General features: G+C 39.4%; 1 protein-coding gene and 1 non-coding gene across 8 annotated transcripts in view; both read right to left on the bottom strand.

Annotated features, from left to right (window-relative positions):
* ARL15 (ADP ribosylation factor like GTPase 15) overlaps nucleotides 1-19,558 on the bottom strand; it is a 443,095-nt gene that overhangs the window by 22,925 nt on the left and 400,612 nt on the right. The window lies entirely within an intron of this gene.
* LOC126957736 (U6 spliceosomal RNA) lies at nucleotides 6,678-6,781 on the bottom strand. The gene has a single exon (XR_007726908.1). It is a non-coding gene; the product is annotated as a U6 spliceosomal RNA (small nuclear RNA).

Genomic DNA, 19,558 nt, shown 5'->3' with positions numbered 1-19,558 from the left:
GAGTAGCTGGGATTACAGGTGCCTGCCACCATGCCCAGCTAATTTTTGTATTTTCAGTAGAAATGGGGTTTTGCCATGTTGGCTAGCCTGGTCTCAAACTCCCGACCTCAGATGATCCGACTGCCTCGGCCTCCCAAAGTGCTAGGATTACAGGTGTGAACCACCGTGCCTGGCCTTTTAGCCAGTTCTTGATTAACTGTGCAACTACCAGTTCAGATCAGGCCAGATGAGTGGGCTTTTAACTACACGTTCTGCTCTAAATTTCCAGTCACACTTTTCATCATGTCTGAATCAAAAGCATTCTCAGAGGGGAAGTCATTAACACCCACTTTCAGTCTGAAGTTTAGAGTGTTACATAAAAGCATGTCCACTGTCAGAATCAATACTAGTGTCTATCACCTCAAATCCTTTTTTGTGTGAGTCGAGTATAAATAAATAAAATTAAAATACTCAAATCCACACTCATGTGCACACCCCCACACCCCTACAGTTTCCTATAGAAATATACATCTCTATGAAAGCATATTATGGTTATAACTGAAAACCTTGTTACTAAATATAATGTTAGTTAAAATATTAAACATAATGTTATTCTGAATGTATTTGTAAAATATTTTCTAAAGAGAACTTATTCCAATTTTCTAGACCCAGAACAGAAACAGAATTATATTATAAAGTATATCCACCAAGAAAATGTCCTGTGCTTTTCTTAGCCAATGCCCTGATTACAATCTTCCACATTACATTTCTTTAGAGAACAGGTAATCTTAGTGCTTTGCAGAATAGTCGTATTTTACCTTGAAATTATCATGTGTTTCTTTCCCATCCTTATCAAATTCATTTTTCCTTTGGTAAAATGCCAATTCCAGAATAGCACTTAAAAATAAAAATCATATAATTCCAGTGCCTGACAAATGATAGCCTGTACCAATGATCTATCTTTAACTAGATGTGTTAATAACAAAATAATACTAAATGATACATGTAAATGGCATTTGCCTCTATGTGTCCACAAACTTACTTTTAGTTCCTGATACCCTGTCTTCATCACATTTAGCATAAGGGGACTTATACGTCAGAGTCCTTGAAGTAGGGTTTGTAAATCTTAGGTGCCTAGTCACAGCATCTAATCTTTCACTGAAAAAAAGGAAAAGATGTGGCTCTAAGAGAAATCAGGATTTCCTTGCCTATTTGACTGTAGCTTCTCATCTATCCATATAACACATGTAACCTGCACACTTTTTAGCAGGTCAATTATAGCTTTCATAAAACATATGGAAATGCTGAAATCTCTTGCAGCCGCTGAAATACCTGAATTCTGACTTCACATATGAAGTCACAGACACCAAATATGTAGTAACCTACTTACGGGTTGAACTGCTGTTTGGTACCATAAGAAGGGACAACCTTCTGCCAATCTGATTTGATAAATCTGTAAATGTATCTGGTAGGTTGCAGGGCTTGGATCAGTAACAAAAAGCATTGTACTATGGGATGGGTGTTTGACAGGTTCCAGCATGACCACTGGCCCTGTAAATCACCAAGATATGGTTTACCTCCTACAAAACCTGAGGAAAGAGAAAGAAATGGAAGCAATTAAGAGGTACAACATGATGGGGGGAAGTTCTGCACATGAGGTGGATACGGAAGTGAACTGAACTCACTATTCTCTTTCTTGTTCCTCTCGCTTTCTCACAAAGTATGTTATTAAGCAAAGGACTTATTCAAAGCACTAAAAGACATAACATATTAACTCATACTCATGGAGGAATCTAAAAGAGTTCCCTAAATGAGCAAATCACTCTGTCCTTATAGGCAAGTCTCAATTTGCAATGGCTTGCTATCTTAATGGTTTTTATGAACTATTATAAATTAGACTCATAGTTTAAAGAAATTCATTTGTGCTGCATCATAGATGTTTAAAAATATTTCTATATCTGCACAAAGCATAAAAAGCTCTCTGGAAAATCATGAAACCCTTGCACACTCAATATTCCTCCCCACCCCACTCCTTCCCATCTGCCAGCTGGGTTTCATTTTAAGAATTTCACACTGAATATAAAGTGCTATTTTGACCATGTGGCTCCAGAAATGTGAATTTATAGTCTATTCAGCTTGTACGCAGGTGATTGACAGAGAGGGGATTAACCAACTGGATGCGATGAAGCTGCTGCCTCTTCCTTCAGGTTACTCGAAGTTTCCATGCAAGGATGGCCATCCTTACACGGTTTCATTGAGGCTAGCAAGAAGTACAGCTTCCTAGCTGGGAACTTACTTTTCATTTAACTACTACATGGCCACCAGACCTTGAAACTATTTTCTCCATGTTACTATTCCTCCCACATTCCATCTATTTTCCCATCTGTAAAACGGGAATACTGAAGTTGGCTTTCTTAGACATACCTTGTAGTGATGTCCTACTGATACATGACACATATCTATCATTACTGGTCTTCAGGTTTAAGAGTCAAGATTTTGACAAGTGTGTGTGTGAGCACGTATGTATCTGGTTTTCTTGGGTGGGGGTAGACTGGAGGGAATGGGCATGGAGAAGAAGGCTGAAAGGTTGGCTTAGAGTTCCTTAATATATTCTTACTCTCTGTGTGAGCAATGCCCGATAGTTCAAATATGGAAGAGACCCTCTCTACACACAGTATTTCAGATATTGCTTTGGGCATCTAGAAATGTTTCAGATACCATTGCTATTTAAGATTGCCACATAAAGCAGTCCTATTTTTTCAACAGTTAACTATCTTGTTTCAGACTTCTCATCCTCAAGCATCATCACAGGCATGAAAATGATGTCATAACTATAGACAATAGTCCCCCTTTACATACAGTTTCGCTTTTCACGGTTTCATTTTCCTCAGTACAGTATAAAAAGATATTTTGAAAAATAGAAAGAAAGACCACATTCGTTTTCATTACAGCATGTGGTTACAATTATTTTATCATTAGTTACTATTGTTAATCTCTTACTGTGCCTAGTTTATAAATTAAACTTTATCATAGGCATGTATGTATAAGAAAAAAATAAAGTATCTATATGTATAATAGGCCTTCTGTGTCTGTGGTTTCCACATCTGTGGATTCAACGAACTGTGGATTGAAAACACTGGAAAAAAAATTGCACATGTACTGAACATGTAATGAATTTTTTTTTCCTCATCATTATTCCCTAAACAATAGAGCATAACTAGTTATGTAGCATTTACATTATATTAGGTATTATAAGGAATCAAGAGATAATTTAAAGTATATAGGAGGATATGCATAGGTAATATGCAAATACTACACCATTTTCTTTCACTGACTTGATCATCCTCAGATTTTGTTATTTGAGAAAGGTCTCAGAACAAATGCTCCATGGATACTGAGGGACAACTGTAAAGGGTTTGGTACTATCTATAGTTTCAGGCATCCACAGTGGGCCTTGGAATGTATCCTCCGTCAATAAGGGGGGATCCACTTGTATTCAGATTTCAAAATGTTTCTTTTTTGCAACTTTAGGTCATGCTGTTCCTGGGATTCTGTACACTCACTAAATGCACAGGAAGTAATACCATAAACCAGATGACTTCCCTATTTGACAAAAGATCAATGAAAGGATATTCGAGTGTTGACTTTTGAGAAGGGTGTGTAGGATGTATTCAGATTTGATACTGTGACACTGGAGCTAGTCTCAAAATTAATAAGCGCATCTAAACTTGTATTATATACACAAAAGTTGACATCGGATGGAAGATGACATCATTTGAAAAATACATGCTTATCGTATCCCATCAAGTTTGGTCCTGTTCAGAACAGGAAAAGTTCCATTCATAGGTGGAGTCTTCAGCTTCTAAATTATTCAGGAGAGTAATAACAATGTTCCCCTCCCTTCCCTCAAGACAGAGCAAACAAACAAACAAGTACACTATAGAAAATCAATTATAATTAGGGGAAAATTGCTCCTGCTTGCCAGCAAAAATAAATATGGCTCCATTGAAAAAATCACTAATATTATACATTGAAGTTTTAGACACATGCTCTGAACAATTAAGAAAATTATTTGAGCACAGAAAAAGGTGTGGAAGAAGCCACATCAAACTGATAACACTGGATAATAACCTTGGGGATTAAGGAGGAAAAAGATGATTAACTTTACATATCTTTATGTATCTCTGAATAATTGGACTTGAAACAATAAGTGACTATAGTTTTTGTATTTTAAAAAAACTAATAAAATAAAAACATACAGGCTGGGCACAGTGGCTCATGCCTGTAATCCCAGCACTTAGGAAGGCCTAGTTGGGCGGATCACCTGAGGTCGGGAATTTGAGACCAGCCTGACCAACATGGAGAAACCCCGTCTCTACTGAAAATACAAAATTAGCTGGGCGTGGTGGTGCATGCCTGTAATGCCAGCTACTTGAGAGGCTGAGGCAGGAGAATCGCTTGAACCTGGTAGGCGGAGGCTGTGATGAGCCAAAATCACACCATTACATTCCAGCCTGGGCAACAAGAGCAAAACTCCACCTCAAAAAAAAAAAAAAAAAAAAAAAAAAGGTGAAATAAAATAAAAACATAAAAACATACACACGAACACAACAAAGAGCAGAAAGAGAATTTAAGGAAATAAAAATACACTGTATTCAGAGACACATCCAAGAGGGTAATCTGGCTCACAGTAGAAGCTTGATAAACATGAGTTGCATGAATGTGAAGCACACAATAGCTGACAATATAAACATTCTCCTCATATAATAGTATCTACTTATGTGACACAGATAAATATAGTTGCTTTTTAACCATCATAGTTAAGAAATATGGATTTTTATCTTATCTAAGCACTTTGGGGATTTAAATTTTAAGTCAATAATAATTTATAAGAGTTTGTTTCTGGAAGGTGGGCAACCTTTCAGGCAGGCCAGAAGACCCGCAGGATTCTTAACTTTCACAATGAAAATCCAACAACTGCCCACAGGGCTGCAATGTTTATATGTGGATTTTCCATAATTAGTGGCACCAGCTCTTCAGGCCTGGACAGGAAATAAAATCTCCAACTCCTTGCTCTTTATCAGACCTCCTGGGAGAAGTAATCTTTAGAGAAGATCATTGAAAGGGCCAGATCATCCATCTTCTTCTATAGGATGTCTAATGCTATCCTTGAATGAAGCTCAAGTATATCCTGCTGAAGGCTACCAAATCACTTTATGGCATTTTAATACTAGGGTCTCAGCCTTACTTAATGCTACCTTAAGAAAAGGACACAAGAAATTCAAAACTACGCTTACTATAACAATGTTGTGAATTACTCATCAGATCACCCAATGTCTTCTACAGAAAATGTCTTCTTAGAATTATGCTCGAACAGCTTTTATTTTCCCTGTGGAAAACACACTCTCCTTCTTTTCCATAATGAGAAATAACATGTCACAGATCATGATTCCCCTGCCCTTTCATTTTTCAAAAACCCAGAGCAACAAATAGGAAACTCAATTAGAAAAGTGATTCCACTAACTGGAGTAGGGTTGACCATTATTATAGTTGCCTTCTCTTTGTTCTGATCTTCTTGTATTTCAATATTTTGTTATTACTATTTTCATGTGAGTCACTTTAAATACTTTGTAGACAGAAGCAGTGGACTATACAGACAAAATAAAAATAAAGTAATATCTCCATCTGGAGTTGAACAATAACATTCAATTATCTCTTCCCTTGGCATAATTGCTTAACAGAATACACCAAGTTTCACTGAAAGCCACCAATCTCCAATCATTCTTACTATTTTGAGGGCTGCTTAATTTTACCATGGAGCGTGGACTCCAGTTTTATCAGAATTGTCTTGGTATGAGAAGCTTCAACTTAAGTTCACTCATTTAAAAAACTTTAAGAATATCACAGTAAGAAAAAATTCTTCAGTAGGTCAAGTCCCTTACAGCAAAATCCAAGGGACTGTTCAATTGTTTTATTATATAAAATGAATGATGCTTACAACGTCATTTTTTCAGAATCTTTCCTTCCTTCCTTCTTTCTTTCCTTTGTCCTTCTCTCCTTCTTTCCTTCTCTCCCTCATTCCTTCCCCCCATGACTGATATTTTCAGGTGATAGGATTTGAACTGGACTGTCCAGTTCTTACTGTCTTATAGATCAGATGTTAGATGTCATCTGGCATTTTTTTAATTGTTTGTTTCTCCAAAGTACCTCTGACTTTCTTTTTTTCAATAGGCTTTTGGGGAACAGGTGGTGTTTGGTTACATGAATAAGTTCTCTAGTGGTGATTTCTGAGATTTCGGTGCACCCATCACCTGAGCAGTGTACACTGTACCCAGTGTGTAGTCTTTTATCCCTTACCACCCACCACCCTTTCCTCCAAGTCCCCAAAGTCTAATATGTCATTCTTATGCTTCTGTGTTCTCATAGCTTGGCTCCCACATATGAGTGAGAACATACGGTCATCTGGCATTTTTAATGCCACATGATCAAATCCAACAACACTCTCCAAAATAATCTTTCAGGGTAGTGATGGTGGAATCTAAAAACAGTAAAGTTAAGGTATCTTTAGCCATAGGATTCTGGCCAAACTGTGAGATAAATAAAATCTGCCTTTATTTCTTTTTCACCTTCCTTTCCAAGAATTCCTTCCAGCAATCTGAAGTCTCTATATACCTTACTATGTGTCAGACTTTTTTTTTTTTTTAATGGAATACTTTATGAATTTGCATGTCATCCTTCTACAGGAGCCACACTAATCTCTGTATCATTTCAGTTTTAGTATATGTGTTGCCAATGTGAGCACCACACACTCTTTTAAGATTAAAAATATATATATTAACTCATTAATCCTCATGTCAGTCCATTGAGGAAAGTACTATTATTATTCCATTTTTCAAAGCTAGGACACCGAAGCTTAGACAGGTTAAAGAATATGTCCAACCTATGGAGGCAAGACACAATGGTGGTGGTCTGGTCCGAGAGCCTGTATACAGTAGAAATATGTGCTTGTTAGCTAGTATGCTGCATACTGAGCTAACAACAAAAAAGTGAGTTTCAATGAAAAACACTGATTAATAACAGGAAGTGAAATCCAACAGTATGTAACTTTAGGTATTTATAGTAGGGTTGGGATGAGATTTGTTGCAATGCCTCCTGAAGTCCCTTACAACTCAGTCCACATCAGCAGCCATTCCTTGAGAGTACTGCAAGTAGAACAAAGCATTTTAAACCACAGAATCCTTTCAATGTTTTTATATTTCTCCACTATAATCCTGCAGCACCCCTCCTCCAAAGGGCAGCACCGAATGAACGGACACATGACACATTGATATGATCAAGGTTGACTGATGGCTTCCCACATATCATGTGGGGTCCCCAAGAGGCTAAAGATTGGTAGAGTATTGTGGAACCCTCAGCGATCTGGATTCAACTTAGCCATTCATTCATTCAACAGATACTCAACAGGAACCTACTGTGTGCCAGATACTCTTCTACAGACTAAAGATAGAGCGGTGAACAAAGCAGAATAAAGCCAAACTTCTAGCTACTTACATTCTAGTGAAGAGAGACTAAATAAATGTGATAATGGCATAAAGTACTAGGAAGATGAAGCAGGAAGATGCATGGGAAGTCTACAATTCAAAACAGGGTGGTCAGGCCAGGCATGCTGGCTCACGCCTGTAATCCCAGCACTTTTGAAGGCTGACGCAGGAAGGTCATTTGAGGCCGGACTTCAAGACCAGACTAGGCAACAGTGAGACCCCGTCTCTACAAAAAATTTTTTTAAAAATTAGCCAGGCATGGTGGCATGCATCTGGAGTCTTAGCTACTTGGGAGGCTGAGGTGGGAGGATTGCTTGCGCCCAAGAGGGCAAGGTTGCAGTGAGCCATGGCTGCACCATTGCATTTCCCCATGGGCAACAGAGTGATATCCTATCTCAACAAAACAAAACAAAGCAGGGTTGTCATCTCTCAATACTCACAGATCCTATCGCCTTAACTTTCTAGCCAAACTGAGTTCAGTCACTCCTTCAACTCACTTTGCCCTTCCCAAATATGAGCTCTTTGTCCAAGACATTTCTTTCTCCTAGAAGGCCCTCTGTCCTGTGTCATGTGAGTGGTAGTTTAGTTAGTTAACTGGACTGAAGCCAAAACTACCTATGTTCCAATCCCCTCTTTATTACTTACTAACTGCTTGACTTTGGGTAAGTCCCTTAACTGCTCTCTAGGCCATAGTTTTCTAATCTGGAAAATGGGTATAATAATAATGACAAGAACAATAATACCTATACCACAAGTTCATTGTGAGGCTCAACTGAATTAGAATATTAAAGTGCTCAGAATAGTACCTGGCACTTCTACTACCATGACCTCAACTAAATTTCTATCTGTGCTTAAGACCCAATTCAAATGCTACTTCTCAATCTCTAATCACAATAGCTGAACGTGAGATTTTCCTTCTCTGAGATCCTGGAGTCCCTTGCTTTTATCACTCTAATGGCATTTAACCTGTATCATTGCAAGTATTCACGCTATCTTGAATTACAATTATTATATATATGTGAAGTATAACTATTCTATGTGTGTATATATTTATAAACAGCCTCTTCCCTCCTGAAATCACAGCATCTGAGAGTTTAGAATGAACATAAACTTTTCTTCTTCTTCCTATCTCCTCTTCCCTTCTGTGAGTGTTTTAATCAGTTCATTATTTATATATGCCAGAGAGTGGATAGGAAAAGGAAAGGGAAATGAAATTAGCAAGTGCACGGGCCCACACACACACACACACACACACACACTTTATAGTTCTGTATTAGTTCATTACATTTAAATCTCCCAATGTTTTTGATCTCCTTCTCTGAGGAAAGCTTGGTGGTATAGCAGTCTATCCTCCAAAGATTCACAATCTAAATCGTGTAGAAAGCCTTAAGGAAGAAAAAAAAAATTCCTCTCACTGAAACAACTTAAGCCCCAACCCTACTTGAAACTATGCCTTAAAGTGCTTGCTGTCTCCCCAAATATACCATGTATTAATTTTCACACTTCAAGACTGCTACTTATCCACCCGATCCATTCTGGAACCTCCTTCCCTTCCCTTGTCACTTCTCTTGTTTGCTTTCCTCGCTCTCCCTTCCCTGAATAATTGACTGCTCCCTCAACCCAAGTGATACATAAACATTCGTCCATTCGTTTCCCCTCTTCCCTGCTAGAGTGCAAATTCTTTGGGATGAAGACAGACCTCAAGGCTCAGAGAGCTTTGCCCAAAGCAGACCCTCTCACTCATCTTGGCAAATCCTGCATCTGGAGCAAGGCCTGAAGTGGGGCAGATGCTCAGAGTGTTCACTGAATGGAACTGAATGAGCTGCTAATGAGAATAGACAAAGGAATTTCTTTTCTTTCTTTTCTTTCTCTCCCTCCCTTCCTTCCTTCCTTCCTTCCTTCCTTCCTTCCTTCCTTCCTTCCTTCCTTCCTTCCTTCCTTCCTTCCTTCCTTCCTTCCTTCCTTCCTCCCTCTCTCCCTCCCTCCCTCCCTCCTTCTTCTTCTTTTTCTTCCTTCTTTCTTTCTTTCTTTTTTTTTTGAGATAGAGTCTTGCTACTTCACTCAGGCTGGATTGCAATGGTGCGATCTCAGCTCACTGCAACCTCCATCTCCTGGTTCAAGCAATTCTCCTGCCTCAGCCTCCCAAGTAGCTGGAATTACAGGCATATGCCAGCATGCCCAGCTAATTTTTGTATTTTTAGTAGAGACAGGGTTTCACCATGTTGGCCAGGCTGTTCTCGAACTCCTGACCTCAAGTGATCAACCCACCTTGGCCTCCCAAAATGCTGGGATTACAGGCGTGAGCCACTGCGTCCAGCAGGTCAGCCAAAGAAATTTCAGTCCCTCATTCCCTCCCTTGTCCTTGCCTTCTGAGCAGAGATGCTGGGCACAGAGCTGACCAAACCAAACTACTGGAGGGAGGAGATACACAAATACTTCCTCAAACAGGCTGGACAGAAGGATCTATAGTTTTTATTAATTCAGTTTGTTGGGGGCTTTATCCCACACAAGGCACTGTGCTGTGAGAGAGAAAGACAAACAAGACCTGATACCGCCCTCAAAGTGAAGGGAAGAAATGTAAAATAAGCATCCCTGTCAAATTTACCCTTTTTCTTTAGAATGATGTTGATCCAAGACAAATAGTCTTAACCAGGGCAATATATATTTTAAATTTCATTGCAGCAAGAAAGAGAAACGACTTGATTTCAAGTTGGTTTTTGATTTGTCAGGTGAATTTAAGTGATTAACCTCTTGGTTCCCAACTTGGCTTCTATTCCAAGGTAGAAATTCTAAAACTTTTTTTTTTTTTTTTTTTTGAGACAGGGTCTTGCTCTTTCACTCAGGCTGAATTGCAGTGGCATGGTCATGGCTCACCGCAGCCCGGACCTTCTGCCCTCAGGCGATCCTCTCATCTCAGTCTCCTGAGTAACTGGGACTGTAGGCGCACACTACTGCACCTGGGTTTTAAATTTATTTTTATTTTTTGCAGAGAGACTGTCTTGAACGACTGGGCTCAAGCGATCCTTCTGTCTCAGCCTTCCAAAGTGCTGAGATTACAGGAGTGAAGCACTGCACCTGGCCTGAAATTATAAAACTTACTCATAAAATACCAGACCAGATTTAATTCAGAGAATACCTTAATCTCAATGTGGCTGTGTCCAGGTGAAGAGTCAAAATGTAATACAAAAAAAAAAAAAAAAAAAAAAAGAAATAGAAAATTAGGTTCCACGATAGACACCAGGGCTTACTTGAGGATGGAGGGTGGGAGGAGGGTGAGACTTGAAGTACCAATTGGGTATGATATTTACTACCTGGGTGACAAAATCATTTGTACACCAAAGCCCAGCGACACACAATTTACTTGCTGCGAGGAAAACAACCTGCACATGTAACCCCCTAAACCTAAAATAAAAGTTGGGGGAAAAGAAAGAAAGAAAGAAAATTAGGTTTCAGAACACAAAGTATTATTATTATTATTTGGAAAGTGCCTACTAAGACAGGGGCAGGAAACATGTTCTTCTAAGGCATCACTACCAAGCCTGCCCAGCAAATACACAGCTAATCTAGAATATTCTGAGAGAAAGATAAGGGTACAGGGAATCTTATATGAAACAAGAAAAAGGCCAGATGATTGATACAGCTTCCAACATAATTTCCCCTAAAGGCTATTAACAACACAAGAGGGCCCAAGGCATTACTCTGAGCAAATTAAGACCTGACAAGTCATGTAGGAAATTCTTTCAAACATCCCAACATTTGATGTTTTACCATTTCATTTTGCTCTGCATATCAAAGAGATGGCTTACCTCTAGCCCAGACCTCTGATATTCAGTAATCACTCTATTCACATTTATATGAAGGAAACCACTACAAAAGAAATACACAAAGCTTCAGTTTACTCTGGATTCAATATCCTAGGGGAAGACAACAGTTTTCATTTTCTTTTCTTGCTGGAGAACAAAAGCATCAGATAGGAAAATCTGTCCTTTTGGAAAAGCACCAGCCATTTGTTCTCTGGAAGGCCCCTGAAAGTAAGCAGATAAGGGAAAGTGGATATCTGGACTTGCCTGAGAAAAGCCTTTTAGGTCCAATTGTAGCAACTTATTTGAGAGCTGCAACTCATTAAGTGTGTCTCTGATATCACTTCAGATATGAAGGTTAGTGAAACATACCAATAGATTGAATCATCAAAAAATTCTCCTAGGAATTTGAACACAGAAGATTTGATGGAGAATTACTCCATTGGCTCAAGTCTGGATGGGCCCCTAGTGGAGATAAGATACAGACACCTTTTCGACAAGGGTTTCATTCTTCAGAAATAGAAGCTCAAATTGAGAACATTCCCTCAATCCCTCCACACTATCATCACAGTTTATTAGGCATCTACATATACTCCGTAGGCACTAACTAAACACATAAAATCTAAAGTGTCTGCCTTCACAGAGCAGACAACTTAAGAAAACAACCCCACCTCCTGCTCCCATTCTGGGGACGACACATCAGAAAACAGATCTCTTTTTACAGATGCGACCAGTTTATTTCCTTAAATCCTTATTGATTCAGGAAACAGTGCTCTTCAAGTCTCTGGCTTGAGAAGAGCAGTTAAGATTAACCTTTTCTGATACTCAAGCTGCTGGATATCTTCTTTGCATTGCCTCTAGAAGGATTTAACATTGCTCTAATCCCTCATTTATCAAACTCCTTCACCAGAGGGGGTGAAGGGGGCTCTTTTGCTCCCTAATTTATGAGTCTGCCAGGAATACATTGGCAATCAAAACTGAAGCTGCATTCCTCAAAACACTTTTTGTAAATAGACACAAGGCAGTATTGTGCTTACACATACTGCATATTCTGAGTTATCTATCTTACACTCAGGCTCAAAGAGGCTCTGAATTTCCCATTCTTAGAAATCATATGACATATGCAATAAGAGCATATGGCCATGAGATAGCTGAGGCTTCAATCTGTACCACAGCCAAGAACACTAGATGCCCAAGTGTATAACTACTAATGAATTAAGAAATAATGCAGATAAGTTGTCGAGAGAAGGAAAATACAGAAAACCAATTTAGAAAAAGCAGATTTTATTTATTTATTTATTTAGACAGGGTCTCACTCTGTTGCCCAGGCTGGAGCGCAGTGATGTGATGATAGTTCACTGCAAATTTGACATCCTGGGCTGAAGCAATACTCCTGTCTCAGCCTCCTGAGTAGCTGGGACAACAAATATGCACCACCATGCCTGGCTAATTTATTTATTTATTTATTTTTTGTAGAGATGGGGGGTCTCACTATGTTGCCTAAGCTGTCATGCACTCCTGGGCTTAAGTGATCCTTCCACCTTGGCTTCCCCAAGTGCTGGGATTACAGGTGTAAGTCACTGCTGCCAGCCGGAAATCAGACATTATAAAGGTATCTGGCAACTGGGTAATAATCTAAAAATATTTACATAAATGTGATAATGAGAGATGAGAGTGATTTAGATTTGGGGGGACATGGAAAATAAAGCTTCTCAAACTCAGCAGAATTTCAACAATTATCCAACATTGACAGGCTTAAAAAACACAAATAGGGACTGCACACTAATAAATATGAAGCTCCTAAAATCTAGTTTTAAGGTAATGCCACACAGACCATTGACAGTTAGCAAACGAAATGAAAGAGTCTGACAGTTAGTAAATGAAATAAAAGAGTCTGAGGATCTGGAAGAAAAAGAGATGACATTTTGAAACATATCTTGTAATTTGGTGAGGTTGACAGTAAAAAAAAACAAAAGCAAAAAAAACTGCATTCTTTTTGAAGGTCCATTAAACTTGAAAAGTAACAACACAAATCTACAGTCTAATTACACAATTAAAATTAGTACAAGGAGATATACAATTATTTTTTAACTTCTGGCTTTCTACTGGACTTTTTGTTTCCTCCACTGGTTTTGTCTTTCATTGGGAAGGAAAAATTCAGTGGTTTATCTTATAAACACCAGGTGCAAGTGAGCATTCACTGGGCAACTGTACAGGACATAATACACCCCTCATAACACCTCCCTATCAAGGCTTTTGTTATAGATCACTGCCAATCTCTGTGAAAACAGGAACCATATTGCAAAGATCAGTAGTCATACAGTTTTCCTTAACAAATTCAAATACTACATCGTAAGTCTAAGAGGTGTGTGCCAAAGGTGTTATCCAATATACTGAGTAGTAAATAGCAAAGCCCTCCCCATCAGATTTTCTCAACTTGGAAGGAATCAGGGAAGCCATTGAAATGAATGCAGAATTGTTTGCAGAACCGTAAATATTCATGGTAGAATCTACAAATGTAACACCAGCTACCCCTTGTAAAATTATCTGTGCTCCTGCCAAGGGAACTCACACTCCAGTGGAGTGCAGAGGAGTATAAATACATTTACCTTTCTTATGAAGACAAGAAAAAAGATCAACGTAGTGCTTTCTATAAACAATAATACAAGTGGGAAGAAAGTGATTGAGGGAAACAAAACAGGATGGGAAAGGAAAAAAAGGAAAGGTTTGAGTATGCCTGTGTGTGCACTTGGAATAAACAGCTCCGATTAAGGCGAAAGACCTGCAGCAGCTGCTGCCATGGTCTATTTCTATTGAATGGCAACAGGGAGGGAACAAGGGGTGGCAGACGGAGCTAACCTTTATTGAGCACCTACTATTCCATGCTGGGTCCTGGAATACTATGTGTTTGGATCAGCCCACTCGCTTCTCATGGCAACCAGGGACACTGATGTTTGAGTTGTCGCTTTTGTTCCTTTTATCAGAGCTGTGCAACTTGAACTAGAAAGATCACTGTCCTGCCATTTTCTAATCATGTAATCTTCAACTGATGAGACAGTAAATGTCTTTAACTTCCTAATTTTTTTTTAAAATAAGGGAATAACAGCTGTCTTTGAAGGGTTTGGGTATAGATTGGGCACAAATGTAGGTAAAGTATTTAGCACGGTGACTGCCCAGAGCAGGTGCTCAAAAATTGGTAGTTTTATGAATAAAATTTATAACTACTTAATAGAAAGCTGTAATTTGTGAATAACATTTTTTAAAAAATGAAAGTCTCATGCTAAAGCCCTGAACAATCCTTCCTTCCCATAAGTACCTTCATAACTTTTGGGGGTCTATGTTACCCAAATTATTATTTTATTTTTGGTAGAGTAGCACAATTTTAGAAACTTTCCCCCCATATATGTAGGATTGGAAGGTAATTGAAGACACGATGAAAGGGTCTCACACTATGTTTTTCATTCTTGGTTTCAACTTGGTGTATATCTTTCTTGGTTGCCTCTCATAATATATGTTCTTGTCATTTTGTTAATAAATAGCTCTTCAACACAAAGTGAGTGCTTTTATGGGTTCCGGATAATTTGTACAGTCATTGAGCAACTGCCAAATGGTGAGCATCATTGTGGCTGCTGCCTGGTGCTTCCGGAATTTTTTTTTTTTTTTTTTTTTTTTTTTTTTTTTTTTTTGAGACGGAGTCTTGCTCTGTCACCCAGGCTGGAGTGCAGTGGCCGGATCTCAGCTCACTGCAAGCTCCGCCTCCCGGGTTTACGCCATTCTCCTGCCTCAGCCTCCCGAGTAGCTGGGACTACAGGCGCCCGCCACCGCGCCCGGCTAGTTTTTTGTATTTTTAGTAGAGACGGGGTTTCACCGTGTTAGCTAGGATGGTCTCGATCTCCTGACCTCGTGATCCGCCCGCCTCGGCCTCCCAAAGTGCTGGGATTACAGGCTTGAGCCACCGCGCCCGGCCTGCTTCCGGAATTTTTAAAAAAATGTATCTGCCAGCAGGTGCGGTGGTTCACGCCTGCAATCACAGCACTTTGGGAAGGCTGAGGAGGGAGGATCCCTTGAGCCCAGGAGTTTGAGACCAGCCTGGGCAACATAGTAAGACTGTCTCTATTAAAAAAAAAAAAAAAAAAGGAGCTGCCTACTTACGACATGCCAGGCACTGTGGTAAGTGCCTTAGATAACTGTGGTAGAAATTGCTAGTGCACAGCAATATCCATGTCTTCCTCTTCTTCTACAGCAGAAAGCTACACTACACTTCACAGCTTCTGCCAGGGTTGGCTGTGGCCAGGTGACTGAGTCCTGGGAGTGGGGGCACAACTGATGTGCACAACCTCCAGGCCTGGCTCAAACTAAACTTTTGTGATGTCCCCTTTTTGTGTGCACAGTCCTTCTCTCCCTTTTCATAAGTGGTTGAATAAAGTAGCCCCAAGGACCTAGAGGAGAGCAGAACAAGATAGAAGACATCAGGGTCCTTGAATAACTACAAGGAGCAGAGTGACCCCACTGACCATACTGGACTGTGAGGTGACTTACGGTGGCAAGCCATCGAGATTGTAGGCTTTATAGCAACTGTATTACTCTAATACAGAAACATTTTGTCACTTAATTCTCATTACGGCTCTGTCAGGTAACGTATTCACCTGTATTTAACTCATCTAGGAACAGAGCCTCAGAAAGGTAAGTCACTTGTTCAAGAGCAAGCAGCTAACAGGTGAAGAAACTGACACTCTGCCCTTGCTCAGTGAAACTTCAGGACCCATGCTCTCACTCATGGTAGTCTACTGTCCCCCCAGTAGCTACTGTAACTATGGAAGTACAAAAACCTATGTGATGGCCATTTCCCCTTTTAACCTTGAACTTACGTTTCAGTAATAGAAACATTTTATTTTCCCATTAATTATAATGAAGAGTAGCAAAAATTAACAAGAACTAATTTTTGTAGATGATTTCACTCAGTGAGTGACAGAATAATGCGTATAAAATACTAAAAGCACAAGGCAGGCGGATCACTTGAGGTCAGGAGTTCAAGACCAGCCTGGCCAACATGGCGAAACCGGTCTCTACTAAAAACACAAAAATTAGCTGGGCGTGGTGGAGGGTGCCAGTAGTCCCAGCTACTTGGAAGGCTGAGGTGGGGGGATTGCTTGAACTCAGGAGGCAGAGACTGCAGTGAACTGAGATTGCGCCACTGCACTCCAGCCTGGGCAACCGAGAGAGACCCTGTCTCAAAACAAAACAAAACAAAAAATCATTAAAAGCAGACTGCTCTGACTAAAGCAAGGCTGGAGTTACCAGGAATGAGCAGTTTGACAATCACTACGTGCCATCACATTGCTTCTCAACCCTGAGCTATTCAGATTTCTTTCCTTTTTAAAACAAAAAAAAATGTCTAATTCAGTTCTAGAATTCAGTTTTGCAGACATACCAGAGCTATACACCGAAAGTTAATGTACACCTTGAAAGCAGTATGTACCTTAGCGACAAGGTAAATCCATCAATATCTGCTCATCAGACTACTTCCTGTTTTACTTAACTTGTAGAGTAGCACCATGTGTTTTGTCAGTTAATTATTGACCTTCAACTGGCAGCCACTTGGTAATGAAAAGACTGTCTTCTGGTATGCCTTAGTTTGTATTTCTGGTATGGCCATCTCAGCTTCCATTTTCTCCTTTAAGTCTGAAGTTTATATTCAGCTCTGTTTAGTTCAATTAACATTCACTGTTCCCTTGCCTGTGTTTAGTAATGAGGACACAAACAAGGTTTAGGCCTGGTTTCTGCCCTAGGACCAGGAGAAGAATCCAATAGTTCACCATAAAAAGATCACTGTTCCAGTTCAAATAGTCCTTGCATGTCTTATTTTTTAAATGACAATGACTGTATTAGCTTTGAGGCATCATTCTTGAATGTCCCCTAACTTTCTGTGTAGATAATGTTTAGTACAAGGGGAACATTTAAGATATTAAAGATGGGGTATGTTATGGACACTAACAAACCAGAATGAATGTTGGTGGCAGCACTGTAGTGCAGTTCTAGAGGCTCTCTACCAAGCCAGGAGTTACTGCTTTGGTTGTGGAATTGTGGAGCAGCCCAAGAGGTCCCAGAGGGGAGGAAACGGGTGGCATTCAAATGGATGGGCTAGCTAGTACGTCAATATCTTAACAAGTAGTACATCTGTAGTGATGCACATTGATGGAATATTGCTTGACTTGTGAACACCAACTCCATAGGAAAAGGACAGCCACTTTTCCATCTGTGCTGACAACTGAGCTGTGTAGATCCTGAACCAGAAACACAAGAGGAAAACAATCTGAAAACTGTCTATTCCCTTGAGCACTTTCACTTCCCTTTATGAGCATTTCAAGTAGAGCAACACTCCATAAATGCTGCTGACTGACTGACTGACATTTATTGAATAACCAGTGTATACAGAATATGTTCTGAGAAACTTCTACAGAAAATACCAGTGACCTATACATGCTCTCATTTATTTTGATGATTTTTAAAAAGTGGCCTTTTTGAGGCGAGTCTATATACCCTAAAGAAGTCTTCTCAAGAGACAGGGAACTTCAAACTCAGGGCAAGGAAGTTTTGGAAAGTGACTGCCCCTTCATCATTCGGGCCCCGGTCTTCGACGGCTGCCACTGGTAACGGTCAGCCAGGACGGAACTCCTGAAACTCAAAACAAACAATCACCTCCCACACCTGAAACAAGGTCCTTTTGCCTCTCCAACTTGAAACACAAGTTTGTATTCGTGGTCTGATTTTTGAAGACCATAAAACTTTATTTACATCTGCATAAAATATGATGCAGCTGCTTCTGAGGGGCAGGCTGTTCCCTGTCCTCACCCCATTGTCCCCTTCTTGGTGAAAGGCTACTTGGTAAAATGATCTTTGAGTACTAGAGATGAATTATACATCCTGTATAATTGCTGGATGTCATCGGATGCACAAATATAGTAGGTTGTCAAGTGCACAAAGCTTTCTCAAATAAGAATGATTTACCTAAAGGCATCTCCTTTACTAGTAACCTAAACTGATTCTTTTCAACCTAAATGAAATTCTTTCAGTTCTGGTATATTCTTGAGCATGTCAAAATAAAAATCTCATAATATTTAAAAAACTTATCAAGTTTTATTTTTAAGCAATGTATTTTTAAAAACTTCATTATTTTTCAGACCAGGTAAACACTGTAAAGTTAAAAGACTTACAACAACTTGTAATTAAAGCTTAAGATCTGATTTGAAAAACCACTGAAGGAAAATTTTCAATTAGAAAGCAGAACGTTGAAGATAAATGAGACACGACTATAAGTTCTCTTCCTGGCGTTAGACTATGAGTTAGACTATGACTTTCAGGAAAAGGAGGTAATAAAAGTGTCGGGAGAAAGGTATTTGTCTCACATTGTGTCAGATTTCCGAAGGCCCATGAGCACCTTGAGAAGTAACAGCTGGGAGGAGCAGACTGAGAGCTTTAGCAGCTTTTGGAAAGTTGCCATTATGTCTCCTTCGCTTTCTTAAAAAGCATTCATTTGGTGTTGTCTTTTACTTTTATTAGCTTAACAAATTTTAGCAGATTGTCACACAAGCCACATTATGGGAGATATTCCCAATTTTGTTGATTACTTTTCAAGCCTTTCTTAGTGTTACTTTAATTATTCTAAACAGCACTTGAAAACTGTTTAGATAAATTGAAAATAAGATTCATTCCAAACAACTGATATGGAAAAGATCTTAGAGTCAGAATTTTTGAGCCAGAAGGGCTCAAAAATCATCTAGTTCAACCTCGCATTTCACAGCTAAGGAGACTGAAAATGACTAAAGCCAAAGTTGGCTAGGAGGGTTGAGGGCATGAACCTAGACTCCTAACATTTAGTCCAATTTTCTTTCTACTCAGTGCCAGTTCCACACTGTTTTTCATTTTTCCTTCTCACTCAAAGGCTGCTCACCGGAACTCCCCCTGTCCCTCCTCCCAACTCTGGGCAGCAACCAAACTGTCTTTGGCCTAACAAGGGTGCACAGGGACTTTGGTTCTCTCCCAAGAAGGAGGTATATGCATTCATTTGGCTCTCTCCTTTTTATAGCTCCTGCTCTTTCTTTCAATTCGTATCAAATACAATGTAATTTGGGAGCCCCAAATACCTCAATCAATATTTATAAATTTACAGAGAAGGTAAGGAATTACATTAAATTAGAAACTGTTAAGTTACACATATTAGACACAATAAAGAATTCA

This window comes from Macaca thibetana, chromosome 6 (assembly GCF_024542745.1).
Source record: "Macaca thibetana thibetana isolate TM-01 chromosome 6, ASM2454274v1, whole genome shotgun sequence".
Classification (NCBI taxonomy): Eukaryota; Metazoa; Chordata; class Mammalia; order Primates; family Cercopithecidae; genus Macaca; species Macaca thibetana.
This window is presented reverse-complemented; position numbering and strand designations above follow the sequence as displayed.